The following is a 24,031-nucleotide window of genomic DNA, read 5'->3' as shown; positions in this document are numbered from 1 at the left end:
TCAGACCACTAGGGGTCAATGTTTTTAGACAGGATATCCGGTAGGCCTCCCTCTGTAGTAGTAGTAGTAGGATCTCAATGTTACCTCCTCTCCTTGGTAGATGAACATGCTCAATGCCTGTGTATTTGATGGAAGAGATAGGATGGTTAGCTTCAACAAAGTGCGCTGCTACTGGATAGTCAGTCTTCTTACACTTGATTGAGCTGCACTTCATTCAGCTATGCGTTATTTTACTTCTCTTTTGTTTGTCCTACGTAGGCGTTCTCAATGAACAGGTGATGAGAGAGATTACTTTCTTTGTCTTGCATGAGGTGATACCACTAACGGAGATGTGGGTGTCTGAAGAGGTATATTTTTGTAGTGCTATTGCACTGTGTGCATGAGCCCCATTTATAGTTCCCATTCGGGAAGGGTGTCAAGAGTGTCTGAGTGGCCTCAGGGGGCATGTCAGATCTCACTAAGCTATCCCCAATACTGTGACCATGCTTATAGATCACCAGTGGAGGTTCCTTGAAGAGATGTGCAGTTGTTTTGTCTGATTGCAAAACATGCCAGTGCTTTTTCAGGATTGCTTTCATTTTCTCTGAACACACTGTTGAATTGTTTTTCTTCTTCGGTTTAGTTTTTAGCAATTACTGTCTTGGTTTTTGAGATAGTTTCATCATTGCAGCATCAAGGGTTTTGTCCTTGTAGCCTCTCATTTTGAATTTATCTGTCATTTTCTTCCATTGCTGTCAAAATCTGACTCATGGCCACAGATTAGTTTAACCCTGCGCCACTGGCTATATGGTAGACCATTCTTGAGGGGAAGGGGATGCATACTATCCGCACGCAGCAGGTTTTGTGGTCTGTGGGCTTTGTGTATAAGTCTGTGTGTAATGGATCATTCTCTTTGATGATCCATAAGTCCAGGTAGTTTATTTCTCTCTCATCAGTCTGCATGGTAAATGGGAGATATTCAGAGCTCTCGTTTAGCTGAGTTTGGAATTCATTTAGTTCCTGCTGATGTTCTTCCAAGAGCACAAAGACATCATCTATGTATCTCTTCCATAGGAAGGTTTTAGAAAGTAGGGGGTGTGTCTCTGTTTTGTAAATGAGTGCTTCCTCAAATTGTCCCACATACTGGTTTACATAGTGGAAGCCCATGGTTACACCCTGAATTTGAAGGAAAAAGTCTGACACAAAGACAAAGTAGTTTTTGGATAATACCAGTTCAGTGAGTTACAAGATGCAATCATTGGATGAAGCAAGGGTAGGGTCTCTCTGCTGAACGAAGTGTTGCAGTGCCTGCAAGTCTCCAGTGTGTGGAATGTTAGTGTACAAGCTCTCCACATCAAAAGTGCCTAGCAGGGTGCCCTCTGGTATCCTTAAGCCCTCTATTAATGAGATCATGTGACTAATGTCTTGTATTTGACGTAAGATGGGAGATTCTCAACCATCGGTTTAGTGTGGTGTTCCACAAACTTAGAAATGTTGGAATCACAAAGTCAAATGCAGCTAAAATGGGTCTACCTGGGTGAGGAGACACTTTTTTGATTAATTTAGCGACTGTATAAAAAGTTGATCTAATGAAATTTCACAGATATTCTCATTCTTTATTGGTGATTTGTCCTGATTCCAAATGGTTTTCCACTGTGGATGTGATATTATGCTGGAATTCTAGGGTTAGGGTCATAATTCAGTTTGTGATAGAAGTCACCTTTGTCGGTGACATTCATTCGCATAGTCACATTTGTTTTGTATGCAAATTCCTCTGTCACATTTTCTCATGATAATCAAAGGATCTGATCTCTCATCTCTACTCAGGTTATCACAGGATTTGTGTTTTTGTTTGTCTTTCAGTAGGTCACTTTCATTTTCAACAATCCTGCCGAAGGTTTGGGGGGAGGTACGAATGAACTTTTTGCTCAAAATGTTGTTCTCTCAGAGCTTACAGTTTATTTGCCGTTAGTCAACACCTCTACACAAAATAATAACAAATAAACAACATTTAACAAACTTGCTTCAATAAAGTACATACTCTAGAGGTCTCAAACTCAAATATGGAACTCGAAGACCGTTTCACTGTGTTTTTTCATTGTTACCCTCTAATCAGGGACTGATTTAGACTTGGGACACCAGGTGGTTGCAATTAATTATCAAATAGAACAGAAAACCAGCAGACTTCAGACCTCATAGGGTAACACGGAAATGCTTGACCCGGAAATGTGGTCTGAGGCGCCGTATAGATGGTGATGCAAATACGGAACCTCCGTTGGCGCAGAGGCCAAAGTGAGCTCAGTACCGCATCGCCATGAACATCTAAAATATTGTAAAAGGATTCATAGGCGCTGTATGGTCAATCTGACATCTGCATTGGCCGTGCTGAATCATTTACGGTAATATGGCCTCTGGAGAAGTCAGGAAGAATGTGGCCTCTGCAGAAGTCAGGACATTCATACTTGCTTTGCGGAGCAGTTCAGAGCTGTTGTGAAAGAAGTGAGTTTGTGTTTATACAGTACCTCCCCCCCTGCGTCAATCAATCATGTCAATGCAGAGCTATATGGAGCCATCCACATTATTAACACATTTAAGAAGCACACTGACATGTGGTACTTAACTCACCGTGGCCTCTGCATTCCTCCAGACGCTCACCAATTGCATCGCACCATCCATATGGCGCCTCATTTTTGGATCAAGCATAAATTGGCTTTTACAATACTGAAGGGTCCATATAGCTATGCATTGGCATGATTGGCTGACAATAGGTGAGGATGGGAGGTCCTGTATTTAAATTTTTATTTTTTTATTTTTATTTCACCTTTATTTAACCAGGTAGGCCAGTTGAGAACAGGTTCTCATTTACAACTGCAACCTGGCCAAGATAAAGAAAAGCAGTGTGACAAAAACAACAGATTGTATCTAAACAACTTCCTTCTCAACAGCTCTGTGCTGCTCCACAAAGAACAATAAGTATTAATGCCCTTACTTCTGCAGAGGCCATATCATCGAAAATGCAGCACGGCCAATGCAGACCCCCAGATTGACCACGCAGGGCCTTTAACAGTTGAATACCCATGCTCTACAGGCAAAAAATATAGGGTTGGCCTAAAAACTACAACTCCCATGATTCTCTGAATGAAAAAACTCGACTACAGGCTAGGGAAGTTAAAACATGTTTTACAGAAACAAAACTTGATATGTACATGATAGACTTCATCTTAAGACTTTTACTAGACACTACCTAAATAAATGGCCTATAGAAGTTACATATCCATTATTTGGCCCGCGTTTAAAAGCTAAACAAACACAGTTGCATATATAATTTAGGGTCCACGTGGTTTGAGAGTTGATATGCTTAGTTCATGTCATAGTTGGAACTAAAAAAGTCAAACTTGTTAAATGGTTGGACGCGGCACATGTATAGCTGATGGGGCTGGGCTGAACGACAACCAGTTATAAAGTCGAAAATGTACGAGTTTGCTAGTTTCAACTAGCACTTTAACGCTGCAATACTCTGAGTCCTTACTGCCTGAGTGCGCACACGTCTCCTCCCAGCTGTGGGCAAGGAAAATACATCTGGATGTGGGCGCGGTTATCAAAAATACGAACTTGCCACGATACAAGATACATGTGAGTATGGCTTTTAAAACTTCAACTAAGTTTTTATTTTATGAGAACTTGCAGTGTTGCGCGTGTGGTCACTGAGTCAGTTTACCATCGCGATGCTAACTACACCTTGGAATCAACTGGGAAGTTGGCAATTAAAATACCTAGATAAAAATACAAGAACACGGCTAATTTCCAAAGAGGGTTATTGTTGTCGCAGTATTTTTTCATGTGGCTGCAAATATATAGATACGTCAATGAACTTGTTAGCAAACGTTAGTGTGGCTAAACTCAAACGCTGTAGTTAACTGCCTACAGTTGTTGCTAGATGCTGTAGTTATCTAAGTTATGTAGTTTAACTTTGCTTGTGGAGGCATTCCACCCACATTTGTTATATTGTAGCCAGTGGGATCGTTCTGCCATCACTGGTCATCAAACTTAGTAAAAAAAAGTTGCTCTTTTTCCACCGTGTAGTTTTAGTACTGCTTGCATCAATTGTGCTGATTAAAAAAAGCGATGGGCTGCGGACAATCATTTGTACATTTTTAGCAAAATTATCTCTCAAAGTTCTCAAACGTCAGTAAATTAATAGTTCCATTGCCTCGAGTCACGAGTGCGTGTTTCCAATCAAAGGGAGCGAGTCGACTAATTGGGAACCACGCGCATCTTGCGACTCACATTATCTATGTAAAAGCTCCTATTTGATAGTCTGCTGATGTAACCTAAATTTTGTACAGAGGCTTATAGGCCATTCCTGGGGGGGTCATGGCTGGAAGAAGGGATCCTGCTTTTTGTCAAATTAACGTAAACATGTTTTTTCTTTTCTTCATTTAAGCAAACCTTAACCTAATTATCCTAGCCTGCTGTTCAAGTTCTCCTAACCTGTAGTAAAAAAGTAAAATCTGACGTTAATTTGATAATTTATCCCTTCTAGCTATGACCTTCCAGGGGCACGTTCAGCAGGATCGAACATTCATATAGAAATATGCTATGTAGAATAAGAAAGCACATTGGCTCTATTCACACATTTCTATCTGCAACGTTAGATAACTGAACATAGTTCCAGTAAGATGAGAGATAGAACTGGTTATTGATTGGGGCAAAGGCATGCCCTCCACTTCTTCAACCCCAATATTGTCCATCTACAACAGTGATAGCAAACTTTGATGCGGGTGGGGACCAACAAAACATTTTAAGTAATTTTGATGGGCACAGTAGCTCAAGGGTTTGCATACCTTGGGATGCCCATCCCTGAGCTACAATGTCTTTCAGGCAAATGAAACGCATACAGTATTCAAGGGGTTGTACATGTTAGTCTCCCCCCCCCAACTTGTTTCTACTGTCATTAGCACGCTGATACATGTGTCACCCACATTAAAAAATAATAATACAAATTGCAGTTTTTAATGGGTCCCTACACAGAATGGGCTCTTGCACAATGACAACTAATTGGAGACAGATTTTTATGGGTGGCCGTGTCCCTACCAATGTGACACATGAATGGGTGATTTAAGTGCTAGGCCCCAGCAAAAGGTCACCAATCCTTCACGGCAGCCTGGTGATGAGGCCTTGGGTAAGGTCTTGCACCGTAGGTCAATTTTCACATGCAATTAAATAGCTTCCTTTATGGATTATAAATTAAAAGTGATTTGAGAAGCTGTTTGACTTACTGTTGCTGTTAGTGCCCCTGGGTTGAATTCAGAAGGGTGCAATGTTCTGAAGGTTGCAGATAGAAATGTATTGAATAGAGCTGACAAGTTTCTTTATTCTACATGACAGAGAAGTATGTCTGTAATACAGAATTTATTTTTATATCAAAGTTCCATGATGTCTTAATGAGCACCTTCCTGGTTCGATGATGTGATTTGATCACATGTGCATGTTTTGTGATTGGTTCTTCCATCTACCTGTCATTCAGTTGCCATGGCAGAGTGGGTGCTGGTGATTGGCAATGGTGGGCGGGAACACACCCTGGCATGGAAGCTGGCACAGTCACCACACATCCAGGGGGTCCTGGTTGCACGGGGAATGCTGGCACCGCCAACTGTGGAAAGATCTCCAACTCTGGTGAGAAGGACATGCATAACTGTTTTGCATATCATGATCTGTCTGGGGTCTTTTATGATCACCTGACATGACCAGGAATCATATGATCTAGTAAAACTCTTAGCCACTCCGTTGCATCTGAAATTTGTGTCCCCCCCCTTCTGCATAGAGGTGTCTGTGAGTAACCACACCATCCTGGCTCAGTTCTGTAAGGAGCATAGCGTGGGGCTGGTGGTGGTAGGGCCCGAGGTGCCTCTGGCAGCAGGTGAATGGCACACATCCTTATCTTCCCCATTTCATATTCAGCCATCTGAAACAGTACAGGTACAAAGGAATTGCCAAGTTTCCAGTCATCTTAAATAAGAATTTGTTATTAATTGCCTTTAAATATATAATTATTATCAATGCACTATACATATAATTATTTTCCTTTTCTCCCATTCTCTGGTCCCTTTCTCCCTCGTTCTAATCTCATCTGCACCCCCCCCAGCATGGTAGATGACCTGCAAGCGGCGGGGGTCCAGTGTTTCGGCCCTTCGTGAAAGGCTGCCCAGTAGGAGGCAAGTAAGAGTTTCTCCACGGCCTTTATGGACCGCCACGGCCTCCCCACAGCCCGCTGGTGCTCCTTCACTGACCCCCAGGAGGCCTGCAGCTACATCCGCACGTTAGTACTGGGCAGTGCTAGAGGGGAGTGTTGGAGGGAGAGAGGTCATGTTCATTAGGGCACACCATAGGAAAATTATTTGCAACGGAAAAGTGTTTCTAATTGGACTAGTCCAGGTAGTCTGTCCCAGTTTGAGTCTGCTCGCTGTGTGTCATCTTAGCACTGTGGCATTGAATTTCTACCCATCTCCTGAACTGAAATATAATTAACCCCTGACCCCAGGGCCAGTTTTCCTGCTCTGGTGGTGAAGGCCAGTGGCCTAGCTGCAGGGAAGGGTGTCATTGTGGCCAAGGGCCAGGAGGAGGCCTGCCAGGCTGTGCTGGACATAATGAAGGTATAGTTTCAAAGTGACCCAAGGTCAGTTTAGCATTTCCCACCCTAATAGTTAAGGCTATGATTCCGAGAGGGTATGCTGTATCTGTGGGCACTCACAGTAGGTGGAGTAGAAAGGTTTGCATTAGAGGTTGACCGATTAGGATTTTTCAACGCCTATACCGATTTATTGGAGGACCCCAAAAAAACGATGCCTTTTATTTTTTTATGTGTATATATATATATGTGTAATAATGACAGTTGCAACAATACTGAATTAACACTTTTTTTTCTTTTTTTAACTTAATATAATACATAAAATCAATTTAGTCTCAAATAAATAATAAAACATTCAATTTGGTTTAAATAATGCAAAAACACAGTGTTGGAGAAGAAAGCAAAAGTGCAATATGTGCCATGTAAAAAAGCTAACGTTTAAGAGCCTTGCTCAGAACATATGAAAGCTGGTGGTTCCTTTTAACATGAGTCTTCAAAATTAACAGTTAAGACATTTTAGGCTGTAGTTATTATAGGAATTATGACGCTTCGATTATTTCTCTCATATACCATTTGTATTTAATATACCTTTGACTATTGGATGTTCTTATAGGCACTTTAGTATTGCCAGGCTAATATTGGGAGTTGATAGGCTTGAAGTCATAAACAGCGCTGTGCTTCAAGCATTGCTAAGAGCTGCTGGCGAACGAAGGAAAGTGCTGTTTGAATGAATGCTTACGAGCCTGCTGCCGCCTACCACCGCTCAGTCAGACTGCTCTATCAGATCATAGACGTAATTATAATATAATAAACATACAGAAATACGAACCTTGGGTCATTAATATGGTCAAATCCGGGAAACTATCATTTCGAAAACAAAACGCTTATTCTTTCAGTGAAATACAGAACCGTTCTGTATTTTATTGAGCAGGTGGCAACCCGAAGTCTAAATATTGCTGTTACATTGCACAATCTTCAATGTTATGTCATAATTATGTAAAATTCTGGGAAATTAATGATGGTCTTTATTAGGAAGAAATGGTCTTCACACAGTTCGCAACGAGCCAGGCGGCCCAAACTGCAACATACAGTCATGGCCAAAAGTTTTGAGAATGACACAAATGTCTTTAGAAATGTTTGTCAGATGTTGCTATGGAATACTGAAGTATTAATTACAAGCATTTCAATATTTGCTGTGTTGACCATTCTTTTTAAGACCTCTGCAATCCACCCTGGCATGCTGTCAATTAACTTCTGGGCCACATCCTGACTGATGTTAGCCCATTCTTGCATAATCAATGCTTGGAGTTTGTCAGAATTTGTGTTTTTTTTGTTTGTCCACCTGCCTCTTGAGGATGGACCACAAGTTCTCAATGCGATTAAGGTCTGGGGAGTTTCCTGGCCATGGACCCAAAATATTGTTTTGTTCCCTGAGCCACTTAGGTATCACTTTTGCCTCATGGCAAGGTGCTCCATCATGCTGGAAAAGGCATTGTTCGTCACCAAACTGTTCCTGGATGGTTGGGAGAAGTTGCTCTCTGAGAATATGTTGGTACCATTCTTTATTCATGGCTGTGTTCTTAGGAAGAATTGTGAGTGGGCCACTCCCTTGGCTGAGAAGCAACCCCACACATGAATGGTCTCAGGATGCTTTACTGTTGGCATGACACAAGACTGATGGTAGCGATTACCTTGTCTTCTCTGGACAAGATTTTTCCCGGATGCCCCAAACAATCGGAAAGGGGATTCATCAGAGAAAATGACTTTACCCCAGTCCTCAGCAGTCCAATCCCTGTATCTTTTGCAGAATATCAGTCTGTTCCTGATGTTTTTCCTGGAGAGAAGTGGCTTCTTTGCTGCCCTTCTAGACACCAGGCCATCCTCAAAGTCTTTGCCTCACTGTGCGTACAGATTAGAGGTCGACCGATTATGATTTTTCAACGGGATACCGATTTATTGGAGGACCAAAAAAGCCAATACCGATTAATCGGCCAATTAAATTTTTTATTTGTAATAATGACAATTACAACAATACTGAATTAACTCTTATTTTAACTTAATATAAAACATCACTAAAATCAATTTAGCCTCAAATAAATAATGAAACATGTTCAATTTGGTTTAAATAATGCAAAAACAAATTGTTGGAGAAGAAAATATGTGCCATGTAAAATATGTGCCATGTAAAAAAGCTAACGTTTAAGTTCCTTGCTCAGAACATGAGAACATATGAAAGTTGGTGGTTCCTTTTAACATGAGACTTCAATATTCCAAGGTAAGAGGTTTTAGGTTGTAGTTAATATAGTATTTATAGGACTATTTCTCTCTATACCATTTGTATTTCATATACCTTTGACTATTGGATGTTCTTATAGGCACTATAGTATTGCCAGTGTAACAGTATAGCTTCCGTCCCCCTCCTTGCCCCTCCCTGGGCTTGAACCAGGAACACATCGACAACAGCCACACTCGAAGCATCGTTACCCATCGCTCCACAAAAGCCGCGGCTGAAGCCCTTGCAGCGCAAAGGGAATAACTACTCCAAATCTAAATGCGAGTGACGTTTGAAACAGTATTAGCGCACACCCAGCTAACTAGCTAGCCGTTTCACATTGGTTACACCAGCCATTAGGCTGATAGGCTTGAAGTCATAAACAGCGCTGTGCTTGCGAAGAGCTGCTGGCAAAACGCACGAAAGTGCTGTTTGAATTAATGATTACGGGCCTGCTGCTGCTTAGTCAGACTGCTCTATCAAATCAGACTTAATTATAACATAATAACACACAGAAATGAGCCTTTGGTCATTAATATGATCGAATCCGGAAACTATCATTTCGAAAACAAAACGTTTATTATTTCAGTGAAATACGGAACCGTTCGGTATTTTATCTAATGGGTGGCATCCCTAAGTCTAAATATTCTTATTACATTGCACAACCTTCAATCTATGTCTTAATTATGTAAAATTCTGGCAAATTAGTTCATAATGAGCCAGGCAGCCCAAACTTGCATATACCCTGACTCTGCGTGCATTGAACGCAAGAGAAATGACACAATTTCACCTGGTTAATATTGCCTGCTAAACTGGATTAGTATTTATAACTAGTGATTATGATTGATTGTTTTTTATAAGATAAGTTTAATGCTAGCTAGCAATTTACCTTGGCTTCTACTGCATTCGCGTAACAGGCAGATTACTCGTGGAGTGCAATGGTTAGAGCATTGGACTAGTTAACTGTGCGGTTGCAAGATTGGAACCCCTGAGCTGACAAGGTGAAAATCTGTCGTTCTGCCCCTGAACAAGGCAGTTAACCCACAGTTCCTCTTGGTGTTAAGGGGCAGTATTTTCATTTTTGAAAAAAAAACGGGATATTTTAAACGGGATATTTTGTCAGGAAAAGATGCTAGAATATGCATATAATTGACAGCTTTGCATAGAAAACACTCTAACGTTTCCAAAACTGTAAAGATATTGTCTGTGAGCATAACAGAACAGATGTTGCAGGCGAAAGCCTGAGAAAAATCCAATCCGAAAGTGCCCCAGGTTTTGAAAGCGCTGCGTTCCAATGACACCCTATATGGCTGTGAATGTACCATCAACGAGCTTACGCTTTCTACGTATTCCCCAAGGTGTCTACAGCATTGTGACGTAGTTTTACGCATTTCTGTTGAAGAATAGCCGTATGGGGGGGGGCACATTGCGTAAGTGGTCACATGGTGGCTCCGAGAGAGATTCTCACGTAAAGTGCAGAGGTAGCCATTACTCCAATCGGTCCTAGAGAAAAAGGAATTGTCCCGACGGATATATTATCGAATAGATATTAGAAAAACACCTTGGGGATGGATTCTAAACAACGTTTGCCATGTTTCTGTCGTTATTATGGAGCTAATTTGGAATATTTTTCGGCGTTGTGGTGACCGCAATTTCCGGGTGATTTCTCAGCCAAACGTGAAGAACAAAGGAAGCTGTTTCAACCTACAAAAATAATCTTTTGGGAAAAAATGAACTTTGGCTATCTACCTGGGAGTCTCGTGAGTGAAAACATCCGAAGCTCATCAAAGGTAAACGATTTCATTTGATTGCTTTTCTGATTTTCGTGACAAGTTTGCCTGCTGCTAGCAATGCATAATGCTATGCTAGGCTATGATAAATGTACACAAATGCTTGTCTAGCATTGGCTGTAAAGCATATTTTGAAAATCTGAGATGACAGGGTGATTAACAAAAGGCTAAGCTGTGTTCCAATATACTTCACTTGTGATTTACATGAATAGGAATATTTTCTAGGAAGATTTATGCCCATTGCGTTATGCTAATTAGTGTCAGATGATGATAACGGGCCCGTTCACGGGCTGGGCGTCACTACAAGTTAACTGTTAAATAAAAGGTATAATTTTAAAAAAAAACATTTAAATTTTAAAAAGAAACGGAAATCGTCGCCCAAAAATACCGATTTCCGATTGTTATGAAAACTTGAAATCGGCCCTAATTAATCGGCCCACCTCTAGTACAGATGCACTCACACCTGCCTGCTGCCATTCCTGAGCAAGCTCTGTACTGGTGGTGCCACTGTCCCGCAGCTGAATCAACTTTAGGAGACTGTCCTGGCGCTTGCTGGACGTTCTTGGGCGCCCTGAAGCCTTCACAACAATTGAACCGCTCTCCTTGAAGTTCTTGATGGTCCGATAAATGGTTGATTTAGGTGCAATCTTACTGGCAGCAATATCCTTGCCTGTGAAGCCCTTTTGTGCAAAGCAATGATGACGGCTCGTGTTTCCTTGCAGGTAACCATGATTGACCGAGGAAGAACAATGTTTCCAAGCACCACCCTCCCTTTGAAGCTTCCAGCCTGTTATTCGAACTCAATCAGCATGACAGAGTGATCTTCAGTCTTGTCCTCATCAACACTCACACCTGTGTTAACGAGAGAATCACTGACATGATGTCAGCTGGTCCTTTTGTGGCAGGGCTGAAATGCAGTGGAAATGTTTTTTGGGGGATTCAGTCCATTTGCATGGCAAAGAGGTACTTTGCAATTAATTGCAATTCATCTGATCAATCGTCATAACATTCTGGAGCAAATTGCCATCATACAAACTGAGGCAACAGACTTTGAAAATTAATATTTGTCATTCTCAAAAGTTTTGGCCACGACTGTATCCCCTGACTCTGCTTGCACTGAACCCAAGAGAAGTGACACCATTTGCCAAGTTAATATAGCCTGTTAACATGAATCTCTTTAAAATATATACTTTTGTTATGATTTTAAGAAAGGCATTGATGTTTATGGTTAGATAAATTTGTGCAACATTTCTGCTTTTTTTCTCACAAATGTGCTTTTGTTAAATCATCACCCGTTTGGCAATGTTGAAGTAGGCTGTGATTCGATAAGAAATTAACAGGCACTGCATTGATTATATGCAACGCAGGACAAGCTTGGTAACCTAGTAATATCATCAACCATGTGTAGTTTCACTGTTTTTTATAAGATAAGTTTAATGCTAGCTAGCAACTTACCTTGCCTCCTTGCAGCCACAACAAGGTCCTTTTGATGCTGTACTTGTGCAACAGGTGGTCAACCTGCCACGCAGTCTCCTAGTGGATTGCAATGGCTTATTACTGATTTGTTATGAAAACTTGAAATCGGTCGACCTCTAGTTTGCGTAAGAATAAGCAATATGACACACACCTACCTATAGTCTTTCAAAGGGTACCTAGGGCAGTGGTTCCATTTTCGTAAAAAATTTGCTCTGCCTGGAGTACCCCGCAAGTTCCCCCTCGTGTGCATTTTACTAGTAGTCCTATTATCGCATGAGTCTTCTCAGGTATACCCCGTGGATTGGCCAAGTACTCCTGGGGGTGCAAATTCCCCTGGTTGGAAACCACTGACATAGGGGATGGGGGTTGTTTCTAGACAAGGCGACCAAATTTCCCCCTCCCCCTGCACTTGACCTCTTTCTTTGGCTCTGCTATGTCCCAGCTACTAATAGGGATGGGCACAATTAATCAAATATCTGGATATCCGAATGAACGTTAGTATTTGTTTTTAAGCCTATTAAACAATGAACAAGCCTTGTCTAAATTTGAATTAATGGAGTGGCTGCAGTTACAGATTTTCTTAAACCAGACTTGATGTTGGTAAAAAGAGGTTTCTGCGCATGTGTGATCCACGAGCCCAGGGGTTCCCAAACTTTTTGTAGTCCTCTACCCCTTCAAACATTCAACTTCCAGCTACGTACCCCCTCTAGCACCAGGGTCAGCGCACTCTCAAATGTTGTTCTTGGACATCTTTGTAAGCCTTCCACCCATACGATACATTTATTAAACATGAGAATTAGTATGTTTTTGTCATAACCCGGCTCATGAGAAGTGACAAAGAATTCTTATAGGAACAGGGCACAAATAATAATCAATAATTTGGCTCTTTATTTAACCATCTTACATTTAAAACCTTATTCACAATTTTCGAATGAACAAATAACTTGCCACAGGTTAACCTCTCTGGGATCGTTCGGGACGCTAGCGTCCCACCTCGCCAACAGCCAGTGAAATTGCAGGGCTCCAAATTCAAACAACAGAAATCTCATAATCAAAATTCCTAAAACATTCCTAAAGTATTATACACCATTTTAAAGATAAACTTCTTGTTAATCCAACCACAGTGTCCGATTTAAAAAAAGGCTTTACGGTGAAAGCACACCATGCTAGGTCAGCGCCTAGCCACAGAAAACCATACAGCCATTTTCCAAAGAAGGAGGTGGGAGGTGACACAGAGGTGTCACAAAAGTCAGAAATGGCGTTAAAATGAATTACTAACCTTTGATCTTCACCGGATGGCACTCCCAGGTTTCCATGTTAGACAAATGTTTGTTTTGTTTGATAAAGTTAATCTTTATGTCCAAATACCTCCGTTTTGTTCGCGCGTTTAGTCCAGTAATCCAAAGAGTGTGCACAAAGTCCAGACGAAAAGTAAAACATTTTCAATTTAAAGTTCGTAGCAACATGTCAAACGATGTATATAATCAATCTTTAGGGTGTTTTTTTCATAAATATTCAATAATGTTTCAACCGGACAGTACTGTTTTCATTAGAAAGGGAACGGAGCTCGCGCTCATGGTCACGCGCGATAAACAACTCATGGCTTTCAGCTGAGCCACTTACTCTGAGTGCTCTTATTCTCTCCTCTTTCACAATAGAAGCCTGAAGCAACTTCTAACGCCTGTTGACATCTACTGGAAGCCTTAGGAAGTGCAATCTGACCCCACAGACACAGGATATTGGATAGGCAATCACTTAATTGCCTACCGGCTGTAAACTGTTAGTGTCTTAACGACCATTCCACAGGTGCATGTTCATTAATGGTTTATGGTTCAAGCATGGGAAACAGTGTTTAAACCCTTTACACTGAAGATCTGTGAAGCTATTTGGATTTTTACGAATTATCTTTGAAAGACGGGGAGGCTATGATTAAAAAGTTGGAGCACTTCTCTGTCTGCATTAACAAGGACCACACACACAGGTCTTTCCATCATTGTATCATTTGTGTGTGCAAATGAACTCAAGCTTACAGACAATGTCAAACATGACATAGCGAAGCACCCAAGTGTGTTGGGTGCGCAATTACGCAGGTACTTTCCTGAAACGGATGACACAAACAACTGGATTCGTTATCCCTTTCATGCCCTACCTCCAGTCCACTTACCGATATCTGAACAAGAGCCTCATTGAAATAGCAACAAGCAGTTCAGTGAAAATTGAATTTAAATCAGAAGTCACTACCTGATTTCTGGATTGGGCTGCACTCAGAGTGTCCTGCCTTGGCAAATCGCGCTGTTAACTTCTTGGTGACAGAGGGCAGTATTTTCACATCCGGATGAAATGCATGCCCAAATTCAACTGCCTGCTACTCATCCCGAGAAGATAAGATATGCATATTATTAGTAGATCTGGTTAGAAAACACTCTGAAGTTTCTAAAACTGTTTGAATCATGTCTGTGAGTATGACAGAACTTATTTAGCAGGCGAAACCCCGAGGACAAACCATTCAGATTTGAATTTTTTTAGGTCACTCTTTTCAATGGGGTTTCATTGGGAATCCAGATTTCTAAGGGACCTTCTTGCAGTTCTTATCACTTCCACTGGATGTCAACAGTCTTTAGAAATTGGTTGAGGTTATTCCTTTGTGTAATGAAGAAGTACGGTCATCTTGAACGAGGTTCACTTGAAGTGTACTGTTAGAGGCGCGTGGCCAGAAAGCATGCTTCAGCTTGTTTTCTTCCTGTATTGAACACCGATCATCCCGTCTTCAATTTTATTGATTATTTACGTAAACAAATACCTAAAGTTGTATTACAAAAGTAGTTTGAAATGTTTTGGCAATGTTTACACGTAACTATTGAGATATTTTGTAGCCACGTTGCCCAAGTTGGAACCGGTGGTTTTTTGGATCAAACGTGCCAAATAATTGGACATTTTGGATATATATTGACGGAATTAATCGAACAAAAGGACCATTTGTGATGTTTATGGGACATATTGGAGTGCCAACAAAAGAAGCTCGTCAAAGGTAAGGCATGAATTATATTTTTATTTCTGCGTTTTGTGTCGCACCTGCAGGGTTGAAATATGCTTTTTCTCTTTTGTTTACGGAGGTGCTATCCTTAGATAATAGCATAGTTTGCTTTCGCCGAAAAGCCTTTTTGAAATCTGACATGTTGGCTGGATTCACAACAAGTGTAGCTTTAATATGCTATCATCATGTGATTTAATGAAAGTTAAAATTTTATAGTAATTTATTTGAATTTGGCGCTCTGCATTTTCCCTGGCTTTTGTCCAGGTGGGACGCTAGCATCCCACATATCCCAGAGAGGTTAATTAAGGTCACTGTTATGAAAACATAGGACACTAAAGAGGCCTTTCTACTGACTCTGAAAAACACCAAAAGAAAGATGCCCAGGGTCCCTGCTCATCTGCGTGAATGTGCCTTAAGCATGCTGCCATGAGGCATGAGGACTGCAAAAATTGCAATGTCCGTACTGTGAGACATCTAAGACGGCGCTACAGCGAGAGAGGACGGACAGCTGATCATCCTCGCAGTGGCAGACCACATGTAACAACACCTGCACAGGATCGGTACATGCGAACATCACACCTGCGGGACAGGTACAGGATGGCAACAACAACTGCCCAAGTTACACCAGGAAAGCATAATCCCTCCCTCCATCAGTGCTCAGACTGTCTGCAAAAGGCTGAGATAGGCTGGACTGAGGGCTTGTTGGCCTGTTGTAAGGCAGGTCCTCACCAGAGATCACCGGCAACAACGTCGCCTTAGGGCACAAACCCACCGTCGCTGGACCAGACATGACTGGCAAAAAGTGCTCTTCACTGACGAGTTGCGGTTTTATCTCACCAGGGGTGATGCTCGGATTCGCGTTTATCGTCGAAGGAATGAGCATTACACCGAGGCCTGTACTCTGGAGTGGGATCGATTTTTGGAGATGGAGGGTCCGTCATGGTCTGAGGCGGTGTGTCACAGCATCATCAGACTGATCTTGTTGTCATTGCAGGCAATCTCAACGCTGTGCATTTCAGGGAAGACATCCTCCTCCCTCATGTGGTACCCTTCCTGCAGGCTCATCCTGACATGACACTCCAGCATGACAATGCCACCAGCCATACTGCTCGTTCTGTGTGTGATGTTATGTTCATATAAATATTTACACATGTTAAATTTGCTGAAAATAAGTGAGATTACTTTTTTACATTTTTATAATTGCTGTGTGCATCTATCATGTATGGACTGTTTGAAAATGTGAGTCACATTTTATATTTAGTGTAATCCAGTTTGGGAACACATGCCCTAGCCTACCTCCTTACAGCTGCGGTTCAGTCACCCTGTGATGCCGCTTGTACACAAAATAGTTTGTCAGTTGTCACAGTAGCCTAGGCTATTGCAAATCTAAGTAAGACAGACAGGTTGTCTAGCCATTTCATGTTTTTGTCAGGAGGGGAGTTATTTAGGAAAGCAAAATGTAGACTACACAGCATATCAAAAAAGCAAGACACAGGCAGTCAATAGCAATTTAATGTTTTTTTATTCATTGCAAACATTGGCTAAACAAGAGGCAGACTGTTGCATATATGGCAGCATAAATATAAAGATTATATCACACAAATGGTAATTGTTATGCCCTGATGCAATGTGTCTTGCTTATGCTATTGCAAATCCATTACGACAGACAGCAGTTAGTGCATATATATATATATATATATATATATACATACACGCACACACACACACAGTATTTTTTGTAATGTTTGTTCAAATCGCAGTTGTTCAGAAATTAGGAGGAGAGGCTACATCATCAAATTGGTTGTGTGTTCAAAAGAGGGTGAGTAAAGAGGAAATGTGAATGTGTAAAATAACATGTGCAGAACATGATTTCAGAAATAAGTTTCCAGGGCGGTGGGGGTGAAAACTGTTTGTAGCCTGTCCTAAATTATACTGAACAAAAATATAAATGCAACAATTTCAATCTTCAACAATCTTTCAACAATTTCAATTTTGCAAAAGATTTTACTGAGTTACAGTTCATTATAAGGAAATTATAAATTCATTAGGCCTTATTCTATGCATCACATGACGGGGCAGGAGTGCAGCCATGGGTTGGCCTTGGAGCCAGGCCGAGCCAATCAGAATGTTTCCCCCACAAAAGGCTTTATTAATACTCCTCAAGAGCCCCCACTTCCCCTCAGATGATCCCACAGGTGTTGTAGCTGGATGTGGAGGTCCTGGGCTGGCGTGGTTACATGTGGTCTGCGCTTGTGAGGCCGGTTGGACGTACTGCTAAATTCTCTAAAACGACGTTGGAGTCAGCTTATGGTAGAGAAATTAACAACAGCTCTTCTGGACATTCCTGCAGTCATCATGCCAATTGCATGCTCCCTCAACTTGAGATGTCTGTGGCATTGTATTGTGACAAAACTGCACATTTTTAAGGTGGCCTTTTATTTTCCCAGCCCAAGGTGCACCTGTGTAATGATCATGCTGTTTAATCATCTTCTTGATATGCACACCTGTCAGGTAGAGTGAGGTCTTGGCAAAGGAGAAATGCTCACAAACAGGGATGTAAGCAAACATTTTAGAGAAATCCTCTTTTTGTGCGTCTGGAAAAGTTCTGGGATTAAACAAAAAAAAATTCAGCTCATGGAACATGGGACCAGCACTTTGCTGTCATATTTTTATTCAGTGCAGATTGTCTGTTACATTGTTCCACACAAGGATATACCATGACATTTGTTTTGTAAAAATTATGCATTTCAAACTTTAGAATGTAGTGTTTATTTAGCTTACTGAGCTACTGCTGCTTCAGACATCACGTAGCTTTGACAGCATATTGTTTTCAGTTGCACACTGTAAATGTAGCCTACAATTCTGAGGATGCACAAAGTGATAATTTGCTTGAAAATAAAACTTTCTCCCTCATCAGTCTTCGTTCACTGTTGCCGTTTGCCTAAGGTACTTTTAGCCAAAAGCTACCCCCAGGAAAAAAAACTGCGCTTTGTCTGCTATTGTGGCATTTTGCGTCACGATTGATCAAAAGAGTATTTTGAAATGTATATTTTTGGGGGACTATTTGGATATCTGACAAAAATGTGACATTTAGAATAGTGAAATTTCAATTGCCCATCCCTAGCTTACTGCCAGTCTCTTTCCCCTTTCTGGTTGGCTTATTTATCCTCTTCTGTGTTCATGTACTGACAGAATAACACAGTCTATCCTCTTTTGATTGTCACCAAAATGGTATCTGTGGGTTTACCTCAGTTCAGCAGTTTTCATAAGAATGTTGCTCGGCCTTGAATTTTGTTATTTTGGGGGAGATGAGGTGTCACTTATGCACACTCACTAGACTGTGTGTATGTGTATATATAATCTCCCAGACTATATATGTGCACATACCGACACAACACAAACACGCGCACACAGTTTTTAAAATGTATTTTACTCTTACCTATCCTGATGATACCTAGTCACTTTACCCTGCCTTCATGTACATATCTACCTCAAATACCTTGTACCTCTGCACATTGATCTGGTACTCTCTTTTTTTAAAAAGCTCCATTCTTGTGTACTTTTTGATTCGTTTTGCGTTATAAAAAATAAAATAGTATTTTTAAACTGCATCATTGGGAAGGGCTGGTAAGCAAGCATTTCTACACCTGTTGTATTCGGCGCGACTCGACAAATCCATTTCCCATTTTAAAGATAAGGTGTGTGTTGCAGGACAAAATGTTCGGCTCTGCCGGGGAGACTGTGGTGGTGGAGGAACTGCTGGACGTAAAAGAAGTGTCTGTGAGTGTCCGGCCCTCTTTCTTTTTCTTGTGAAATACCAACGTGTACATGCACAGTGGGCAGCACTGTCTCTCTCTCTCCTTCCCTGTGTAGTGTCTGTGTTTCAGTCATGGCTGCACTGTCCCCCATGCCCCCGGCCCAGGACCACAAAAGCCTGCAGGATGGGGACCTGGGCCCCAACACCGGCGGCATGGGGGCCTACTGCCCCACCCCTCAGGTACACACACATTTGACAACCACTGACCATTGTCTCACATTGCTGTGAGATGGCATGAAGGAGGAGGGTGCCCCCTATGTGGGTGAGTAATGAACTGCAGGCAGCACTGGTTATTGAGTGAAAATGAAAGGTGTGCGAAATCTTGTCCTTTCTCTCTTTTATTTGTCTCACTCGCTCGTTTATGTGTTATCCTCTCTTAGGTCTGCTGTACGCTGGGCTGATGTTGACCAAGCAGGGGCCAAAGGTCCTGGAGTTAAACTGTCGCTTCGGCGATCCAGAGTGTCAGGTTGGTCAACTGTGTTTGTGAGCATGTGTTATTGGTATATGCCACTGCTCTATGTTATCAGCTCTCTGATAAGTCAAGTTCTGCACTTGCACTCCACTGCACTGCACTCCACTCCACTGCACTCCACAATGGGTAAATTTAAGATTAATGGATTATGAACTGGTCCTTAATCTGTGCCTATTAGGACAACTCTGATCTTGCCTGAATCATGTTCAATTGGGCAAACTGTACCTAAACATTTTGCAGTGGGAAAACGGAAATTCCAGTATTACATCCCTGTTTCACACTGAATCAAAATATTTTCTTCCTACTGAATGTGACCCTGTTCCAGGTGCTGATGCCCTTGCATCAGAGTGACCTGAGTGACCTGTACGAGGTGCTCCAGAGCACTCTGCAGGGGAAGTTGGCATCCAGCGCCCCTGTGTGGCACCAGGACAGCTCTGCAGTTACTGTGGTCATGGCCAGCCCTGGCTACCCTGGCTCCTATAAGAAAGGTGTTGTAATCACAGGTAGGTACGCTTCTGTCAATCTCTACTCAACTGGCATGTATTCATTAGTAACACCGTTGCAAAGCATTTCCATTGGACAAGTTCAGGTAGGTCCCTCCACGTTTCACTCCGTTTGCCTCTGTTTTCTTTGGTATGGTTCCCTTTCGATATTCCCGTTTGGAACAGATCTGCTGTTAGTCGAAACTGATACTGAACAACAGAGCTATCAACTAATTAAATAACTTCAACCAGGTTTCCATCCAACATTTAATGCGAGTAAAGTACATGTTGGATAAAAAATGTCACAACGGGCCTGATGGAAATGGCACATTTGTCAGTGAACTTTCCAAATGTCGGCAAACTAAATGCGCTACGCAAGGTGGGATAATCTTGTGTCGGTAAAATGTATTACGTGAGAAATGGTGGTGGAAATGCTTTTATTTGAAAATTTCCATATAATAACCATATCTTGGTGACACGGGATGGGTCGGGGGGGTGGGGGTTGATAGCTTACGTACAGTTGAAGTCGTAAGCTTACGTACACATAGGTTGGAGTCATTAAATTCGTTTTTCAACCACTCCACAAATGTCTTGTTAGCAAACTATAGTTTTGGCAAGTCGGTTAGGACATCTACTTTGTGCATGACACAAGTCATTTTTCCAACAATTGTTTAGAGACAGATTATTTCACTGTATCACAATTCCAGTGGGTCAAATGTTTACATACACTAAGTTGACTGTGCCTTTAAACAGCTTGGAAAATTCCAGAAAATTATGTCCATGGCTTTAGATAGGCTAATTTGACATCATTTGAGTCAATTTGAAGTGTACCTGTGGATGTATTTCAAGGCCTACGTTCAAGCTCAGTCCCTCTTTGCTTGACATCATGGAAAAATCAAAAGAAATCAGCCAAGACCTCAGAAGAAAAAATGTAGACCTCCACAAGTCTGGTTCATCCTTGGGAGCAATTTCCAAATTCCTGAAGGTACCACGTTCTTCTGTACAAACGATAGTCCGCAACTATAAACATGGGAGCGCGCAGCCGTCATACCGCTCAGGAAGGAGACGATTATCATACTTTTGTGCGAAAAGTGCAAATCAATCCCAGAACAGCAGCAAATGACCTTGTGAAGATCCTGGATGAAACGGGTACAGAAATATCTATATCCACAGTAAAACGAGTCCCATATCAACATAACCTGAAAGGCCGCTCAGCAAGGAAGAAGCCACTGCTCCAAAACCGCCATTAAAAAAGCCAGACTACGGTTTGCAACTGCACATGGGGACCAAGATTGTACTTTTTGGAGAAATGTCCTCTGGTCTGATGAAACAAAAATAAAACTGTTTGGCCATAATGACTATTGTTATGTTTGGAGAAAAAATGGGGAGGCTTGCAAGCCAAAGAACACCATCCCAACCGTGAAGAACAGGGGTGGCAGCATCATGTTGTGGGGGTGCTTTGCTACAGGAGGAACGGATGTACTTTGCAAAATAGATGGCATCATGAGGTAGGAACATTTTGTGGATATATTGAAGCAACATCTCAAGACATCAGTCAGGAAGTTAAAGCTTGGTCGCAAATGGGTCTTCCAAATGGACAATGACCCCAAGCATACTTCCGAAGTTGTGGCAAAATGGCTTAAGGACAACAGAGTCAAGGTATTGGAGTGGCCATCACAAAGCCCTGACCTCATATCTACAGAAAATTTGTGGTCAGTACTGAAAAAGCGTGTGCGAGAAAGGAGGTCTATACAAACCTGACTCAGTTACACCAGCTCTGTCAGGAGGAATGGGCCAGAATTCACCCAACTTATTGTGGGAGGCTACTCTAAACGTTTGACCCAAGTTAAACAATTTAAAGGCAATTGCTACCAAATACTAATTGAGTGTATGTAAACTTCTGACCCACTGGGGATGTGATGGAAGAAATAAAAGCCGACATAAATCATTCTCTTCTATTATTCTGACATTTCACATTCTTAAAATAAAGTGGTGATCCTAAGACTGAATTTTTACCAGGGTTAAATGTCCGGAATTGTGAACACTGAGTTTAAATGTATTTGGCTAAGGTGTATGTAAACGTCCGACTTCAACTGTATGAACACACACAGACGCTACCGTTCAACAGTTTGGGGTCACTTTGAAATGTCCTGGTTTGTCCATTAAAATAACATCAAATTGATCAGAAATACAGTGTAGACATTGTTCTTGTTGTAAATTTACTATTGTAACTGGAAACGGCAGATTTTTTTCTGAATATCTACATGAGCATACATAGGCCCATTAGCAGCAACCATCACTCCTGTGTTCCAATGGCACGTTGTGTTAGCTAATCCAAGTTTATAATTTTAAAAGGCTAATTGATCATTTGAAAACTGTTTTGCAATTATGTTAGCACAGCTGTAAACAAAACTATTCTGATTTAAAGAAGCAATAAAACTGGCCTTTAGACTAGTTGAGTATCTGGAGCATCAGTATTTGTGGGTTTGATTACAGGCTCAAAATGGCCAGAAGCAAAGGACTTTCTTCTGAAACTCGTCAGTCTTTTCTTGTTCTGAGAAATTAAGGCTATTCCATGTCGAGAAATTGCCAAGAAACTGAAGTTGTGCTGTGTACTACTCCCTTCACAGAACTGAGCAAATTGGCTCTAACCAGAATAGAAAGAGTGGGAGGCCCCAGAAACAGACACCTCACAAGTCCTCAACTAGCAGCTTCATTAAACAGTACCCACAAAACACCAGTCTCAACGTCAACAGTAAAGAGGTGACTCCGGGATGCGGGCCTTCTTCTTCTTGGTCAACCAACAGCCTAACGACCAAACAATCAACCAGTCGAGTCAGCCCTAAACTGTTGTTGGTATTTACTTCATATAAATGTGTGTGTGAGCTGCACTGTATGTCCCACCCAGACGCATCCCGTTGGATCATCCCCCCCTGTGTTCTCGTGGCTCCAGGTGGAGGGGGGCTTGTGCGAGGAGGAGATGGGGCGCTCCTTCAACTATGGCCTTGGGGCTGTGCTGGTGGTGGCCTTTCCGGACGCCCAGAGGGTTCTGAGGCAGCTCCAAGCCCATGAGGATGCGTGGATCGTGGGCTCGTTGGCCCACAAGCAGCCTGGTGAGAGACCAGCTAAAGCATGGGTAGTGAAACACTTATAATGGAACATTTTCAGCTTCCAGGAATTGTGCATATTTCCTTGAACATGGGGCTGTGCATTATCATGCTGAAACATGAGGTGATTGTGGCGGAGGAATGGCACAACAATGTACCACAGGATCTCATCATGGTATCTCTGTCCATTCAAATTGCCATTGATAAAATGCAATTGTGATCATTGTCCATTGCTTATACCTGCCCATACCTCACCACCACCATGGGGAACTCTATTCACAATGTTGACATCAACAAACCGCTTGCCCACATGACGCCATACAACGTGGTCTGCAGTTGTGAGGCTGGTTGGATCTATTGCGGCTTATGGTAGAGAATAGAACATTAAATTATCTGGCAAACGCTCAGTTGGCATGCTGACTGAAGGAATGTCCAACTGCACGTTCCCTCAACTTGAGACATTTGTTGCATTGTTGCATTTTTTTTAGTAGTGACCTTTTTATTGTTCCTAGCACAAGGTGCACCTGTGTAATGATTGTGCTGTTTAATCATCTTCTTGATATGCCACACCTGTCAGGTGGATGGATTATCTTGGCAGAAGAGAAATGCTCACAAACTTGGATGTAAACACATTTGTGCACAAAATTTGAGAGAAATAAGCTTTTTGTGCGTATGGAACATTTCTAGAATATTTTCATTTCAGCTCATGAAAAATTGGACTAACTCTTTACATGTTGCGTTTTAATATTTTTGTTCAGTATAAATAGCCAACCTACAACTGGTAAAAAGTTGTCACGACATGCGCATGTGCTGCTCTACACACACACACGCACACACACAACCACCGGCCCTCCCCACCACTCACTCAGTAATAGCCTGCTCACTGCCTGATAGATACAGTACCAGTCAAAAGTTTAGACACACCTACTAATTCAAGGGTTTTTCACTTTTACTATTTTCTAAATTGTAGAATA

The 24,031-nt window shown here is 41.7% G+C and overlaps 1 pseudogene; it reads left to right on the top strand.

The window, feature by feature from the left end:
- Positions 1-5,511: 5,511 nt before the first annotated feature.
- The window catches only part of LOC112255169, a 31,918-nt pseudogene continuing 13,398 nt past the window's right edge, over positions 5,512-24,031 (top strand).

This window comes from Oncorhynchus tshawytscha, linkage group LG14 (assembly GCF_018296145.1).
Source record: "Oncorhynchus tshawytscha isolate Ot180627B linkage group LG14, Otsh_v2.0, whole genome shotgun sequence".
Taxonomy (NCBI): Eukaryota; Metazoa; Chordata; class Actinopteri; order Salmoniformes; family Salmonidae; genus Oncorhynchus; species Oncorhynchus tshawytscha.
This window is presented reverse-complemented; position numbering and strand designations above follow the sequence as displayed.